Raw genomic sequence first — 16519 nt, 5'->3', positions numbered from 1 at the left:
ACTTCAAACGCTCCTCCTCCTCCTCCTCCTCCTCGACGGCTCAAAGGCGGGGAGAAGGAGGAGGAAGGAGGAGGAAGAAAGGGGGGGGGGGGGGAAGGAGGAAAAAAAGGGGTAAAAATGGAAATAACTCGGTACCATAATTACATTCTTGAGCTAATTAACGGGCATCAAACGGTGTCCATGCCCCTCACACCTGTTCTCTCTCTCTCTCTCTCTCTCTCTCTCTCTCTCTCTCTCTCTCTCTCTCTCTCTCTCTCTCTCTCTCTCTCTCTCTCTCTCTCTCTCTCTCTCTCTCTCTCTCTCTCTCTCTCTCATCCATTCGCTTTCTTTCTTTTTCTTTTTTCTTTCTCTTTCTTTTTCTTTTTTTCTTTCTTTCTTTTTCTTTTTTTTTTCTCTCTCTCTTTCTCTCTCTTTATTTCTTTATTTATCTTTCTCTTTCTTTCTCTCTCTTTCTCTTTCTACTTCTCTCTTTCTCTTTCCTTTCTTTTTCTCTCTTCCTCTTCCTCTTCTCTCTCTACCTATCTACCTACCCTCCGTTTACCTACCTACTACTAACTCTTCCTCCTTCAATCCCTACCTGCCTACCTATCTCCCTACTGTCATTTCCTTGCTATAAATCTCCCGTTCTCTTATCTCCACCGCTCCATCTGGCCCCTTGCCTCTCCTCCTTCATTCCCTCCTCTGCCTAAAACACACATGAGGGCATACCATCTCTCCACTTACTTGCAAGACTTTGAAGCAGAGTAAAATGATCCTTCACTTATGCAATGTGATCTTATGAATACACAAAACAGATGAAGGCCCTGGTTACTTTATTTCATGTCTTACAGAACGAGGTCATGATGGGATAACCTGGCGACTCCCTCCTTGCTTTCGTCGTTATTTCAAGGTGGTGGAAAGGCGAGTGATATTAGGCTTTCCAGGACTAGTATGTTTTCTGAGCACGTGCTTTTTTTTTTAAACAAAGGAGGCAGCTCAAGGGCACAAAAAAAGGAGACAATAATAAAAAAAAAAGCCCGCTACTCGCTGCTCCTAAAAAAAAAAAAATCAAAAGAGGTGGCCGAAAAAGAGGTCAATTTCGGGAGGAGAGGTGTCCTGATACCCTTACTTCATGACCTCTGTTTCGACCACTCCTCTTTCCGCTTTTATTTAGGAGCAGTGATTTGCGGGCTTTTTTTTTGGGGGGGGGGGCCTTGAGCGGCTTCCTTTGCTGAGAGAAAAAAATGCGACTTAGCTGGCGGGTGTCTGGTCGCTGCAGTAGTCAGTCAGCTCACGCAGTCTTTCCGCTGACGGTATGCGATGAAGTAAATTAATGGATGGATCTCTCGCGCCAAATGTTATCCTAATTTTACTTTGGTCGAGGCCGCAACACTGATTCCCCGCACCTCAGCTTCACTTTAACGGCAGGGCGGCGAGAATGGGGAGGGATTTGCTAGTTTTTTCATTTTGGCTTCGTCGTGCAAAGACTAAAACAAGGTGACTGATGCTTTCCTCACCTGTATTTTCATTAGATCATATTAACACTGATTTCCACTTTCCACCTGGGCTTCACTTTAACGGCAGCAGGGCGGCGAGAATGGGGAGGAGTTTTGCAATTACTTTTTCACTATGGCTTCGTGTGCAAAAGAGTAAAACAAGGTGACTGATGTTTTACTGATTTCCCGCACCTCAGCTTCACTTTAACGGAAGAGCGGCAAGAATACGGAGTTGTAAGTTATTTTTCATTATATCTTCGTTGTGCAAAGACTAAAACAAGGTGACTGATGCTTTCCTCACCTGTATTTTCATTAGATCATATTAAATTGAAATGTTGTGATACTCCTTTTCGTGGCCTCCAGGTTAGGTTAGGTTAGGTTAGGGTAGGTTAGGTTAGGTTAGGTTTGGTTAGGTTGGGTTCACAGTAACGCCATCTACATACACCCACTCTTCAAAGTCCTCCGTTGCCTGGACTATGCGAGGTGGGCTCATTAGGGGCCGTGGCAGGATGACCAGGTGAAATTATTAGAAAAAGTAACAGGTAAAAGTGTATTAAAGAGGATTCCAAAATAAGGTCCATTGCTCCTCTCATTCCTGATCCCCTTAAAAGTTTCCTCCAATACCCTTCCTCAACATTCCTCCTTTTCTGGTATCTCTCTCTTTCTCCCTCTCCCTCTCTCTCTCTCTCTCTCTCTCTCTCTCTCTCTCTCTCTCTCTCTCGTCCATAATAATCTGCGGAGGAAGCAATGTTTTTTTTTTCTCCTCTTTCTTCTGAGCATAATTTTTCCTTCTTTTTTTTTCTTTTTAGTTCACGTTGCATACAAGCCTCCCAAAGCCCATCAGTCTCTCTCTCTCTCTCTCTCTCTCTCTCTCTCTCTCTCTCTCTCTCTCTCTCTCTCTCTCTCTCTCTCTCTCTCTCTCTCTCTCTCTCTCTCTCTCTCTCTCTGGAACATAACGATTTTGTGGTTACTTTATTTAGCATCACATTATTTCACTCTTCTTTCCCAAACAACAATGGCCTCCACGTGGTATTGTTCTCCTCCTCCTCCTCCTCCTCCTCCTCCTCCTCCTCCTCCTCCTCCTCCACCTCCTCCTCGGAACTGTTCCCTCGTACTTAGTTTAGGAGCTTCAGTCTTCCCACCACGACCAGAGAAACACCAGTGACTTTTTTTATTAGTTTTTGTTTTTTTTGTTGTTGTTGTTGTTGTTTTAAGTCGGTATTTTGCTCCTCATTCCTTCATTGAACTCTTGCACGGCTCCTCTTTCCTTCCTTCCATTCTTTTCTGTTTTTTTCCTCCTTTTCCTTCTTTTCTCTCCTCCTTTTTATCCTCCCTTCGGTTCTTGTATCCTCGTATGGTTCCTCCTTCCTTCCTTCTATTCTTTTCTCTGTTTTTTTTCCTCCTTTTCCTTCTTTTCTCTCCTCCTTTTTATCCTCCCTTCGGTTCTTGTATCCTCGTATGGTTCCTCCTTCCTTCCTTCTATTCTTTTCTGTTTTTTTTCCTCCTTTTCCTTCTTTTCTCTCTTTAACCCTCCCTTCGGTTCTTGTATCCTCGTATGGTTTCTCCTTCCTTCCTTCTTTTCTTTTTTTCCTCTTCCTGCTTTTCCTCCTTTTCGTTCTTTTCTGTCTTCCCTTTATCCTTCCTTCAATTCCCTCCTTCATTCTTTCCTTGCTTTTTCTCCTTTTTCGTCCTTCCTTTCTTCCTTTTTTCCCTCCTTCACTCCTCTGCTCTCCTCCGTTCACCCTCCCTTCGTTTCTTCCTCTCTTTCGTTTATTCTCCCTTCGTTCCTTATTCTCTTCCTTTCTCCACCCTTCACCCTTTCTGTTCTTCCTCTCATTCTCCTTTCGCCTCTTCCAATTTGCATTCTCTTCTCTTCCTTCTGCCTTATCCCTCTTTCGTTCCTTCTTCCTCCTTTCTTTCACCCTTCTTTTCCTTCGTCCATACATTATGTCCCCTCTCTCCTCATTTCTTCCATCTCCTTCTTCATCTCCTCCCCTTTTCATTCCCGCTTCTTCCTATTTGCATTCCCTTCTCTTCCTTCCGCCCTATCCCTCTTTCGTTCGTTCTTCCTCCTCTCCTTCTATCTTCTTTTCCTTCGCCCATACATACATCCTCTCTCCTTCCCCTCTTCTCTCATCTTCTTTTCATCCCCTCCCCCTTCCATTCCTTCCTCCATTACGCCACTTTCGCTTCTATTCCTAACGTCCCTTTCTCCCCAAGCATCTTAGCACTAAATTCCCTCCAAATGTACCTTCCTCCTCCTCCTCCTCCACCTCTCCGTCCTCCTCCTCTAGCACCTATCATCGACCTTCTCCACCTTTCCTCCTCCACCACAAGTTATCTTCCCTCCTCCTCTTCCTCCTCTTCCTCCTCCTTTGCATATGGGAGACTCTCCATCAAAATGAATCTCCGTGTGTGTGTGTGTGGAGAGAGTTCTGCAACATTTATTTCCTCTTGAAGAAAGCAGATGGAGAGAGAGAGAGAGAGAGAGAGAGAGAGAGAGAGAGAGAGAGAGAGAGAGAGAGATAGAGAGAGAATGATGAAGGGAGGAAGGAAGGATGGAAGGAAGGAAGAAGAGGGAAGGAGGAAAAGAAGGTAGGAAAAGAGGAAAGCGAAATAAGGAGGAAAGGTGAGAGAAAGGGAAGGTGTGTGTGTGTGTGTGTGTGTGTGTGTGTGTGTGTGTGTGTGTGTGTGTGTGTGTGTATGTGTGTGTGTGTGTATGTGTGTGTGTGTGTGCTTTGAGATGACGCGAGAAAATTAACGAGGAAGAAAACCTTGCAATTAAAAAAACGGAGGAAAGAAACAGGACAAGAAAAAGAAAACAGACAAAAGAAAAGACAAAGGAAAAAAGTTGGATAGAAAAAAGGAAAAAAAAGTAAGGAGGGAGAATGAGACGGGGGGAGGGAGAGGAGGAAAATGAATAGAACCAACTGCAGGAAGGGAGGGAGAGACGGTGGGAGGTTCGGAGGGAGAGGTAGGTGAATGGTGGGGGTTCTTGAGAGAGAGAGAGAGAGAGAGAGAGAGAGAGAGAGAGAGAGAATACTGTCCACCGATTAGTAGGTTGCGTTCTCTCTCTCTCTCTCTCTCACCTTTGATGTCCGTCACGCGGTTCAATGTCTTCACTTTTTTCTCTCATTATCGATTCCCAACACCATTTTTTACCTCTCTCCTTTTTCTTTCGTTAACCAAAGCCGTCCAATCCTGCTCTCTCTCTCTCTCTCTCTCTCTCTCTCTCTCTCTCTCTCTCTCTCTCTCTCTCTCTCTCTCTCTCTCTCTCTCTCTCTCTCTCTCTCTGTTTTCCCTCATTACTCCATCTCACCTTTATCCCTCACTCTCTTATCTCTCTCCACTTTCTCTCCTTCTCTCCTCCTCTTCTTTCTTACGGTCATGGAAGGGAGAGGGAGGAGGGAGGGGTGTTATTTTCCTTTCTTCCCGCTTCTCTCTCCTTTCCTTCCCCCCTCTCCCTCCCTTCTTTCGTCCCTTCCTTCCCCCCCTCCTTTCCTTCCCCTCTCTCCCTCCCTTCTTTCGTCCGTTCCTTCACCCACCCTCCTTTCCTTCCCCCTCTCCCTCCCTCCTTTCCTTCCCTCCTTCCTTCCCTATCCCGCCCTGTCCCTCCTCCCCCCCTCCTTACCTTCCTCCCTCTCCCTCCCTTCTTTCGTCCCTCCTTTCCTTCCCTCCTTCCTTCCCTACCCCCCCCACCAGTCCCTCCTCCCCTCCCCTCCTCCCCCCCCTCCCTCCCTCAGCCTTGCAACCTACCGGACAAATGACTCAATTTGGTCACCGGCCAACAGCAGACAGCGTGTGTTCATGCCCGCGGGCCGCCGCTTCATTCCCTTACTTCTGTCTGGCCGGTGGGAGAGGAAGAGGGAGGGTCAGGTGGGAGGAGCAGAGAGGGAGGAGAGAAGGGGAAGATCAGCTATGGATGGGGAGAGGGGTCGAGGGTATATGGAGTAGGGACGAAGGGAGGGGAGAAGGGAGGGAAAAGAAAGGAGAGAAGGGAAAGTGGTGAGGGGGAGAGGAGGAGACGTAGAGGAAGGGTCAGGACGGGAGAAAGGGAGGGTGGAGTGAGGAGAGGTTATGGAATAGGTCAGCGATGGATGGTTGGGGGAGCGAGATGGGGGGAGGTTGAGGAGTAGGGAATGGAGGAGGAGTGAAATGAGGAGGGAAGAATAAGGGAAGGGAGAGGGCGAGGAGGGGGAGGAGGGAGGAGAGAGAGCAAGGAAGGTCAGCGATGGATGGTTTAGCGGGGAGAAGGGGGCAGGAACGAGGTTATATAGAGTAGGGATGGAGAGAGGGAGAAGGGAGTAAGGAGGAGAGAAGGGGGAAGAAAAAGGGAGAGGAGGAGGGGTACAGGAAGGGTCAGTGATGTATGGTTGGGGGGTTGGGGGGTAGGGGTAGAGGAAAAGAAGGGGGTTTTGTGGGGGTGAGGTTAAGAGGTAGGGATGGAGGGAGGGGGAGAAACGGGGAGATATGGAGGGGAGAAGGCAAGAAGTGGAATAGGGGGAGGAAAGGAATCGAGGGGTAGAGGAAGGGATGGAGGGAGAGGAGGAAAGGTTATAAGGAGGGAGGATGGAGGAAGGAATGGAGGGAAGAACAGAGTGGATGAAGGAGGAGAAAAAAAAACGAAAGAGGGAGAAGAGAGGAAGAGATAAAGAAAGAGAAGTGAGGAAGGAAAAGATAGGGAAGGAATGAGGAAAAGGGAGAACACGGGGATAAGAAGGGAAAAAAAGAAGGAAGGAGAGAGGAAGATAAACGAAGGGAAAGAAGGGATGGGGAAGGAATGGAGGAAAGGGAGAACACGGGGATAAGAAGGGAGGAAAAGAAGGAAGGAGAGAAGAAGATAAAGGAAGGAAAATAAATGAAAAAAGGAAGAAATGGAGGAAGTGAGGAGACGAAATACAAGAAATAAAGAGATCAAGAGGAAAGTGTAGAAGGCGAAGGAAGGGAAGAAAAAGAGGAAGAGGAGACAACGGGCCGGAGGGACAAGATGATAGGGAATAGGGAGAGAAGGTTAAAAAAGAAAGGAAATAGGAGGAACGAAAGAGAAGCTGTGAAGGGACGAGAGGAAAACAGAAAAAGGATAAGAAGTGGACGAAGAAAAGAGTACAAGGAAGAAAACAAGCGAAAAGACAAGGTTGATAAAAAAAAATGGAAGAGGAAATGAGGAGGGAAAAAAAGTGAGGGAAAACATAAAGAGAAAGAGAGACAAGAGTGGAGAGAAAAGCTGGAGTAGAGGGAGGGATGGAGGGAGGTAAGTAAAGATTGACAGGTGAGGTAAGCGGAGACAGGTAGGAGGAGGATGGAGGAAGAAAGGTATGGAGGTAAGCAAGCCCGGTGGAGAGACTGAGTGGCAGGTGAGGAAGGAAAGGTGAGACAGGTGAGAGGTGGAGGGAAGATAAAGGGAGGTCAGGGGAGAGATGAGGTCACGGGAGAGAAAAAAAGAAAGGGAGAGAAAGGAGGAAATCGGAGTGACAGAAGAGGAGAAAGAGGAAGAGAGGAGAGAAGGAGAAAAGGATAAGGGAGAGAGGAGGAGGGAAGATAAAGGGAAGAGGAGAGGGAGATGAGGTCACGGGAGAAGAAAGAAAAAAAAAGATGGAGAGAAAAGAGTGATTTGGAGAGATGGGAGAGGGAGGGAAGAGGAAGAGAAGAAAGAGGAACATGTAGGGGGGAGAGAGGGATAGGAGGGAGAGAGAGCAAGGATTTGGAGGTATGGAAGAGGGAGGGGAGAGAAAAAGAGGAGAGAAGGTTACGGAGGGAGGAGAAAATGATGAGGAGGAAGAGAAAGAATGAATAAGGAGACAATAAAAAGGAGAAAAAAGAAAGGAGAAAGAGAGAGGAGGGTTTAGGAGACATGGAAAAGGAGAAAGATAAAGAGAAGAGAAAGGGATACGAAGGGAGGAAGAGAGGAATATGGAGGAAGAAAAGAAGGAAAAGGAAGACAGTAAAAATGTGTGGTGAAGGAAAGGTGTTTGAACTTTAAAAAAAAAAAAAGAGGTAGGATTAGAAAGAGGAAGTGGAGGATGTGAAAGGATGGAGGAGGAAGATGGAGATAAGGAGGAGGAGGAGGAGGAGGAGGAGGGAATGCCACCACAAGACTGACAGACAAGAAGGAAAGAAACGTCTCCAAAAACTGAGAGCTTCAAAGTGAGGCTGGAGGAGGAGGAGGAGGAGGAGGAGGAGGAGGAGGAGGAGGAGGAGGAGGAGGAGGAGGAGGACCAATGGAAAAAGAGAGCTCATGTGATGTTTGAGGTGTGATAGAAGAAGAGGAGACGAAGAGAGGGAGGCACAGACAAACAAACAAACAAACAAACAAACTCTCTCTCTCTCTCTCTCTCTCTCTCTCTCTCTCTCTCTCTCTCTCTCTCTCTCTCTCTCTCTCTCTCTCTCTCTCGCTTGGTGTCCTGCCAGTCACCATTATAGAAAAACAAAGAAGAAAAAATCACCAAAATCCGTCTATGGCAAAACCAGGAGTGTCAACGCGGACGTCTTCCTCCTCCTCCTCCTCCTCCTCCTCCTCCGCCTTCCTCTTCCTCTTCCTCCTCGCCAGAAACACAAGTTCGATATTCTTTAAAACCAGGACCGTCATTACCCTCTTACGCCCTTCCTCCTCCTCCTCCTCCTCCTACTCCTTCTCCTTCTCCTCCTCCTCCTCCTTACTGTGGCACATTACTGACGCCCCTGCAGGCACTCCCTCAAGCACAGGCACTCACATGGGGAGGAAAAGGAGGAGGGAGAGGGGAGCAAGAGAGGGAGGGATGAGGGACGGTGGAAGGGAGGGGGAGAGGGTGACAGGGAAGGAGGCGATATAGGGAGGGGGAGGGAAGGGAGGGCAGGGAGAGTAAGAGAGGGAGGAATGAAGGACGGTGGAAGAGAGAGAGGCAGCGAGAGGTGAGGGTGGCAAGGAAGGAGGCGCTGGGGAGGGGAGGAGGAGGAGGAGGAGGAGGAGGAGGAGGAGGAGGAGGAGGAGGAGGAGGAGGAGGGAAGTGGAATATAGAAGTGCTACAGAAAGAAGTGTTGGAAAAGTTCGGGGGGGGGGAGAGAGAGAGAGTGAGAGAGAGAGAGAGAGAAGAGCTGTGGAAGCCATCGGTGTAATTGCACGAACCTCTTACCTGGCGACCCGTGAGTCATTACCTGGGGGGGGGGGGGGGGGAGCTTACTTTTGGGAGACGGGGTGGGGGGGGAATAGTTGCTGGGGTGTCTTAGGAGGTGGGTGCTGGGTCTCTGGGGGGGGTGATAAGCTAGCTGGGGTGCTGAGGGGGTGGGGGAGGGGAGAAATACTTGCTGGGGTGTAAGTGTGGGTGGGGAGATAAACGTGTTGGGGGCGTTAAATCACTTAGTTAATACAAATGTCAGTCAGTTAGTCAGTTAGTCAGTCAATCAGCGAATCAAGTAAACGGTCATTCTCTCACAGTCGGTAAGTGGATCGGTCAGTCAGTCAGTCAGTAGAGGAGGAGAGAGTCACATCAGTCAGTCAAAGCAATCAGGCAATAGTTAGAGGAGAGGGGAGAGTCAAGTCAGTCAGTCAGTCAAAGCAATCAGGCAATAGTTAGAGGAGAGGGGAGAGTCAAGTCAGTCAATTAGTCAAAGCAATCTGTCAGTAGGTAGAGGAGAGGGGAGAGTCAAGTCAGTCAGTCAGTCAAAGCAATCAGTCAGTACATCAGTCATTATGCAGTCACTCACGCAACCAAATACCCAGTCAGTCAAGTTCAGTCAGTTGGTATATCAGTCAAGCACTCAACCAAGCAGTCAGTCAGTCGGTCAGTATGCCACCCATGCTTCAGTCACCCTTCACCCCGCCCTCAGAAATGACACACACTAGAGGGGAAAAAAGTGATGGGCGGGGGGGTGAAGGTGTGAGGGGGGTGGGGGTGAGGGGAAAGTGGAGGGGAGAGAGTGGGGTGAGGGAGGTGAAGATGAGGGGAGTGGGTGTGAGGGGGAAGATGAAGGGAGCCAGTGGGGTGAGAGGGGGGGTGAAGATGCGAGGGGAATGGGGGTGAGGGGTAAGGGGAGGGGAACCAGTGGGGTGAGAGGGGGGGTGAAGATGTGAGGGGAGTGGGGAGTGAGAGGAAAGGGGAGGGGAGCTAGTCACCCTCAACCTGCCTTGTTACCCTTTTACGACCCTCCCCTCCCTCCCTGTCTCTCCCCTTCCTTCCCCTAATCTCCCCTCACCGCTGTTTGTCCTTCCTCATTTAGCTACCCATTCCTCCCTTTCTCTTCCCTCCCTACCTCTTTACCTTAGTTTACGACCTATAACCCTTCCATCCATCCCCTTTTTCTCCCTTTATTTCCTCCCCCTTCAACTATTTTCTCCTCTTATCTGCTTCCCCTTTCCTTCTTTATTCCATTCCCTCTCCTTTCCTTCTTTGCAATCTTTCTCTCCCTTTGGCTTCATTTATGTTTTCTCTCTCTCTTTCCTCCCTTTACTCCCCCTTATTATTTTTATCTTTCTCTGCTTTTTTTTTCCTTACTCTCCCTTCCCATTTTCTTCCACTCTACCTATTTTTTTTTTCATTTCTTTTATTAACATATGTCTGTTTTAATATTCTTACTTTCCATTCCCTTTTTTTTTCCTCTCTCTCCCTCTCTCTCTCTCTCTCTCTCTCTCTCTCTCTCTCTCTCTCTCTCTCTCTCTACTTTCCTCCTCCTCCTCCTCCTCCTCCTCCGTCTCCTCCACCACCACCTCCACAGGGACCTTAGCAGCCTCCACCACCTTCCACCATTTTTTTTTTTTTTTTTTTCCAGCGGCGAGCATTTGTCTTCACGGTCTTTCCACGCCGCCTGGTTGCCTCCTCCTCCTCCTTCTCCTCCTCTTCCTCCTCCTCCTCCTCCTCCTCCGCTTCTTCCAGCACAAGCCTTCACCGCGTATTTGCAATCTTTACCTTCCCTTCCAAGTCTCTCTCTCTCTCTCTCTCTCTCTCTCTCTCTCTCTCTCTCTCTCTCTCTCTCTCTCTAATGGCGTTTCCACCCACACCTTCACCACATTTATTTTTTTGTTTATTTTCCTTCCACTTTTGTTTCTTTCTCTTTCTCTTTTTTTTTTTCTTTTCCAGTAAAACGTTTTGCCTTTTCAGTGTGAGGCGGATTGCTATTTTTTTTCTTTGTTTTTGCTTTTCCTTATTTTCTTATTTAATTTTTATCTATTTTTGTTTACTATTGGTCTTACACACACACACACACACACACACACACACACACACACACACACACACAAACGCCTTAACTTCTTGCAAAATCCACCAAAGAAGAATTAAAAGATATAAAAAAGAGAAAGGACGAGGACGAAGAGAGAGAGAGAGAGAGAGAGAGAGAGAGAGAGAGAGAATAAGAATAAGAATGGGATACACAACGAGAGCTGAGGAGATTAAAACTGAACGAGGAAGAAAAAGAAAAAGAGAGACAAAGAACGAGGAGAGGAAAGGAATGAAAAGGAATGAGGAAAAGGTTCATGAAGTGGGCGAGAGAAGGACAACCAAAAAAATAAGTAGAAAGAAAACGGAACCGAAGAGGAGAAAATAGAGGACGAAAAACAAGAATGAAAGGATGGAGGTGATAAGAACGAAGCTGGGGAATAGGAAGAGAATGAAAGAAAGAGAATTATAGCATAAACACGAAGGAAAGAAAGGAAGGATGAGAACTGTGACAAGGACAAGAAAGTAATGAAGAGGATAACAAGAGAAAATTGAGGATGTGAAAAAATGAAGAAAAAATGAGATGATGAAAATGCTGACGAGGAAGAGAATGAAAGAAAGAGAATTAAAACATGAACACGGAGGAAAGAAAGGAGGGATGAGAACTGTGACAAGGACAAGAAAGCAATGAAGAGGATAACAAGAGAAAATTGAGAATGTGAAAAAATGAAGAAAAAATGAGATGATGAAAATGGTGACGAGGAAGAGAATGAAAGAAAGAGAATTAAAACATGAACACGGAGGAAAGAAAGGAAGGATGAGAACTGTGACAGGGACAAGAAAGTAATGAAGAGGATAACAAGAGAAAAATGAGGATGTGAGAAACTGAAAAAAAAATGTGGTGATGAAAATGATGACGAGGAAGAGATAAAAAAAATTGTAAAAAGAGCAAAACGAGACCTAATATCTATCATCACCATCATCATCATCATCATCATTACCATCATTACATAACAAGAAGAAATGTAAAACGAGGAAGAAAACGTTCACTATCAATACAGTCATCATCATCACTACTACAACCATCACCATCACCACCATTATCACCATCACCACCATCACTCCCCAAAACATGGTACACAATAAACAAACCAAACCTTTTTTTTTTCTTCTTTTTTTCCTTTTCGAGTCTCAAAGTGAAGGATTTCTCGCCTCTTTTTTAACGTTTTTTTAAGTTTTCCATCCTAGTTTTTTTTTTAATCCTTTTCTTGCATTTTTTTCATTTTAATCCATTTTTCTTCTATTTCACCAGCATCATTAACTCTCAAATCCCACCTTCTTCTTTTTATTATTATTATTATTCATCTCCTCCTCCTCCTCCTCCTTATCACCCTCTTATTCCTTTCATTCTCGTCGCCTTTCATTCATTGCCACACTCGCGCCGTTTCTGCTACATTCAAACTTGAGGTCTACATGGCAACATTATTCTCCCTCCCTTCCTCTTCCCGTTCTCTCCTTCCTTTATAGCCTGCACGCCTCTATCCCCCTTTCCCCTACCTCCTTAATCCCTGGCCTCCATTCCTCCAGTATATTTATGTTTGTCAATTTTATCTTTATTGCTTATTGCCTACCCTTTACTCTACCTTCCTTTCTTCCTTCCTTACTTCTACCATGCCTTTTATAAGCCTTGCCCATTTCCCCAATCTCTTCGGTAACGTGAGTGAACAAAGGGAAGGGTCGCGACACAGGCTGCAGCCACAACAATCAACGCGCCTGGTGGAGGTATTTAATGAGCCTGTCAATCCACCATCTTGACAGGACTCTGTTCATTCTGTCCATGAACTAATAATATAAGTTCTATTAGTTATATTATAACCAACCAAACACAGGCAACCATTGCAAGAAGAGAATTGGTGCGTGGAAACCCGCCGTGCTAAGTGCAGGGACAGGCAGGAACTTGAGGGCCCTCGGCGGCAAGTTTCCCTCCCTCCGCGCCATCCTTCACTTCCATCCCAAAACTCACAAACACTGCGTCAGCGGCTGTCACCGCTTTATTCATCGATTATAATATTCGTCTCGCCTCCAGAGTTTTCAACAAAACCCTTGAGGCGGGCGAGGATGCCTCTGGCGCGGGGCTCGAAGTTGAGGCGGCTGCCGGCCCTGGCCCAGCAGAAGGGCAGCCGGCGACACCTTCGCCGAAGAGGCCGCCTCCTCCTCGACCCCGGCCCCGAGGCATCCCGAACTGTGTGCCCGCTGATTACACGCCCGCACACAGCACGCCCGTGAACAAGACGAAACCGGTACACTATGCGAAACGATATGCCCGTAAGCTATGCGAAACAATACCCCCGTAACCTATGCGAAACGATACCCCCGTAAACTATGCGAAACAATACCCCCGTAACCTATGCGAAACGATACCCCCGTAACCTATGCGAAACGATATGCCCGTAACCTATGCGAAACAATACCCCCGTAACCTATGCGAAACGATACCCCCGTAAACTATGCGAAACAATACCCCCGTAACCTATGCGAAACGATATGCCCGTAACCTATGCGAAACAATACCCCCGTAACCTATGCGAAACGATACCCCCGTAACCTATGCGAAACAATACCCCCGTAACCTATGCGAAACGATATGCCCGTAACCTATGCGAAACGATACCCCCGTAACCTATGCGAAACAATACGTCCGTAACCTATGCGAAACGATACGCCCGTAACCTATGCGAAACAATACGCCCGTAACCTATGCGAAACGATACCCCCGTAACCTATGCGAAACAATACGTCCGTAACCTATGCGAAACGATACGCCCGTAACCTATGCGAAACGATACGCCCGTAACCTATGCGAAACGATACGCCCGTAACCTATGCGAAACGATACGCCCGTAACCTATGCGAAACGATACGCCCGTAACCTATGCGAAACGATACGTCCGTAACCTATGCGAAACGATACCCCCGTAACCTATGCGAAACGATACCCCCGTAACCTATGCGAAACAATACGTCCGTAACCTATGCGAAACGATACCCCCGTAACCTATGCGAAACAATACGTCCGTAACCTATGCGAAACGATACCCCCGTAACCTATGCGAAACGATACCCCCGTAACCTATGCGAAACAATACGTCCGTAACCTATGCGAAACAATACGTCCGTAACCTATGCGAAACGATACCCCCGTAACCTATGCGAAACGATACCCCCGTAACCTATGCGAAACGATACCCCCGTAACCTATGCGAAACGATACCCCCGTAACCTATGCGAAACGATACCCCCGTAACCTATGCGAAACGATACCCCCGTAAACTATGCGAAACGATACCCCCGTAACCTATGCGAAACAATACGTCCGTAACCTATGCGAAACAATACCCCCGTAACCTATGCGAAACAATACGCCCGTAACCTATGCGAAACAATACCCCCGTAACCTATGCGAAACAATACGCCCGTAACCTATGCGAAACGATACCCCCGTAACCTATGCGAAACAATACGTCCGTAACCTATGCGAAACGATACGCCCGTAAGCTATGTGAAACGCCAGTAAACTGTACACAAGCGGAACTTTACCACGTTATTTTCCGTACGCTACCGATGTAAGTTTCAAGAAATATAAAAAGCATAAGAGTCTGGAGGAGGCGGGTAGGTCTTTACAAGGCTGCTCCTGTAAGCCTAACCCCACCTAATTTCACTACCCAAGAATTTATCTAACCTCTTCCTGAATGTATCTATCGTATCGGCACTCACAATATGACTGCCAAGCCTGTTCCACTCATCCACCGCCATATTGGTAAACAAATTCTTGCCTGTATCTTTGTTCAAGCAGAATTTCTATAGCTTGAAACCATTAATACGTGTCCTCCCCGGCTCTCTTACCACCAGAACATTAATAACATCCCCCTTATTAAAGCCCTTCACTGATTTATAAGCTTCGATCAAGTCTCCTCGCAACCTTCAATTCAAATCTTTAAGTCTATCCTCATAATTATGGCAAGTTCCTCAACCCGTGAATCATTTTTGTCATCCTCCACTACACAGATCCTCCTCCCTCTCTCCCTTCCCGCCTACCCTCCCACCGCCTTCCTTCCTTCTCGCTTTCCTTCACTTCCTTCCCAGCCCATAGGGAGCGACAGGAAGAGACATGGAGAAGGACAAATAGGAGGGAAGAAGTGGGGTTTAAGAGAAGGAACAATATGATGTTTTGAAGAAAGGGAGGAAGGGAGGGAGTGAGAGGAGGGGGTAGAGGATAGATAAAAGGGAGGAAGGAAAGGAATAGAGGAAGAAGAATGAGATGGTTGGGAGAATGACGAGGAGAGGGAGAGGTGGGATAGGGAAGGAGAGAAAGGGGAGAGAGGAAGGAGAGGAAGAGAGAAGAAGAGAAAGGAGGAGAATGAGGAGATGGCTTATGGGACGAAGAATAAAAAAAAAAAAAAAAAAGACAGCCTGGGTAAAGGAAGAAACAAAAACAAAGATGAAAGGAAGGAGAGATAATGGACAGCAAATGGAAAAGAAGAGAGGGAGGAGAGAGGAACAATGGAGTAGGAGAGTAAAAAGCAAATAAAAGGAAGAGAGTAAAGGAGGAGAACGAGAGAGAAGCAGACAAAATACATAACCAAAATAATAAAACAAATAAAAATACAGTAAGGTAAATAACAAACACAGATAAAATAAATACAATAAAACGAAACAAAAATAAAATAAAGTAAAAAATAGACTAAAGGAAGTTTCATGTCTCTCAAAACAATAAAAGAAAACAAGTAAAAAATAAACAAAAATAAAAACAAGTAAAACAAACACAATAAAACAAAATAAAAAAGACTAAAGGGAAGTCTTGTCTGTCTCTCACATTCCCGTTAAAAAAAAAAATCGAGCCATAAAATGAGAAATAATAAAAAAAGAGAAAAGACAAAATTGGAGAATAATAAAACCTCAATAAAAGAAAGAAGAAAACAAACAAAGAAAAAAAAGAAAAGACAAAATTGGAGAATAATAAAACCTCAATAAAAGAAAGAAGAAAACAAACAAAGAAAAAAAAGAACCCTCACGACGATCACTGAACTTGAGTCAACTTTATCTTTCGAGACTCTGACAGGCCACATGACCCCCCCCCCTCCCCCTGCCTCTGCCCCTCCTCCTCCTCCTCTTCCTCCTCCTCCTCCTTTGATGGATAAGTACCCTCTCACCCTACTTTCCTCCTTTTTCTTTCCTCATCCTCTCCCCCTCATCATCATCTCTCAACATCTTAGACTTTCCTCCTCCTCCTCCTCCTTCCTCCTCCTCCTCCTCGCCACCCACGTACTCACCTATTCATCTCCTTTTTTTCCATTATTACTCTTCTCTTCATCATCGCTCTTCCTTTCCTCCCTCCCTCTCCCCCTCTTCTCCCTCCTCCTCCTCCTCCTCCTCTTCCTCTGCCCAACCTCATTCGTCAATCTACCTTCCTTCCTTTCTTCCATCCTTCCTTTCTTTCATTTTTTCTTCCTCCCAAGTGATTAGGGAAAGACGAGACGGAAGGAAGGAAGGAAGGAAGGAAGGAAGGAAGCAAGAAAGGAAGGAAGGAAAATAAATAAGTGAATGAAGAAAAGAAGGAAGGAAGGAAGGAAAGACACAGATGGAGAGAGAAATCAATGACAACAAAGAGATTAGAAAGAGCAAAAGGATAGCAAGATAAGCGAGGAAGCACTGAGGAAGGAGATACAGAAGTGAGGAAGAGGATGAGGAAAATAAAAGAAAGGAGAATTGTTGAGCAGTAGTTGAGAAATTAAGGACAGCAGGAAAATAAAAAAGAAAGGATAGGAAGAGGGTTTAGAGGAGAAGACGAAATAGAAAAGAGGATAAAAAGTGTTAAGGAGATAACAAAAGGGAAAGAGAGAACAAGAGAAAGAGATA

The 16519-nt window shown here is 46.2% G+C and overlaps 1 long non-coding RNA gene across 9 annotated transcripts; it reads right to left on the bottom strand.

Moving 5' to 3' along the window:
- Positions 1 to 12243: 12243 nt before the first annotated feature.
- LOC127009827 (uncharacterized) lies at positions 12244 to 14869 on the bottom strand. 9 transcript variants are annotated; one of them, XR_007762481.1, is made up of 7 exons: positions 14109 to 14869; positions 13734 to 13908; positions 13659 to 13683; positions 13409 to 13583; positions 13284 to 13358; positions 13134 to 13183; positions 12246 to 12908 (listed from the first exon to the last, which is right to left on the bottom strand). It is a non-coding gene; the product is annotated as an uncharacterized LOC127009827 (long non-coding RNA). The 9 variants fall into 9 exon arrangements; XR_007762468.1 differs by having other exon boundaries at positions 12245 to 12908; positions 13284 to 13333; positions 13384 to 13683; XR_007762475.1 differs by lacking the exon at positions 13134 to 13183 and adding an exon at positions 13034 to 13083 and having other exon boundaries at positions 12245 to 12908; positions 13284 to 13333; positions 13384 to 13683.
- Positions 14870 to 16519: the final 1650 nt, after the last annotated feature.

This window comes from Eriocheir sinensis, chromosome 4 (assembly GCF_024679095.1).
Source record: "Eriocheir sinensis breed Jianghai 21 chromosome 4, ASM2467909v1, whole genome shotgun sequence".
In the NCBI taxonomy this organism is placed as follows: Eukaryota; Metazoa; Arthropoda; class Malacostraca; order Decapoda; family Varunidae; genus Eriocheir; species Eriocheir sinensis.
The sequence above is the reverse complement of the archived record's forward strand: the minus strand, read 5'-3'. Positions and strand labels throughout refer to the sequence as shown.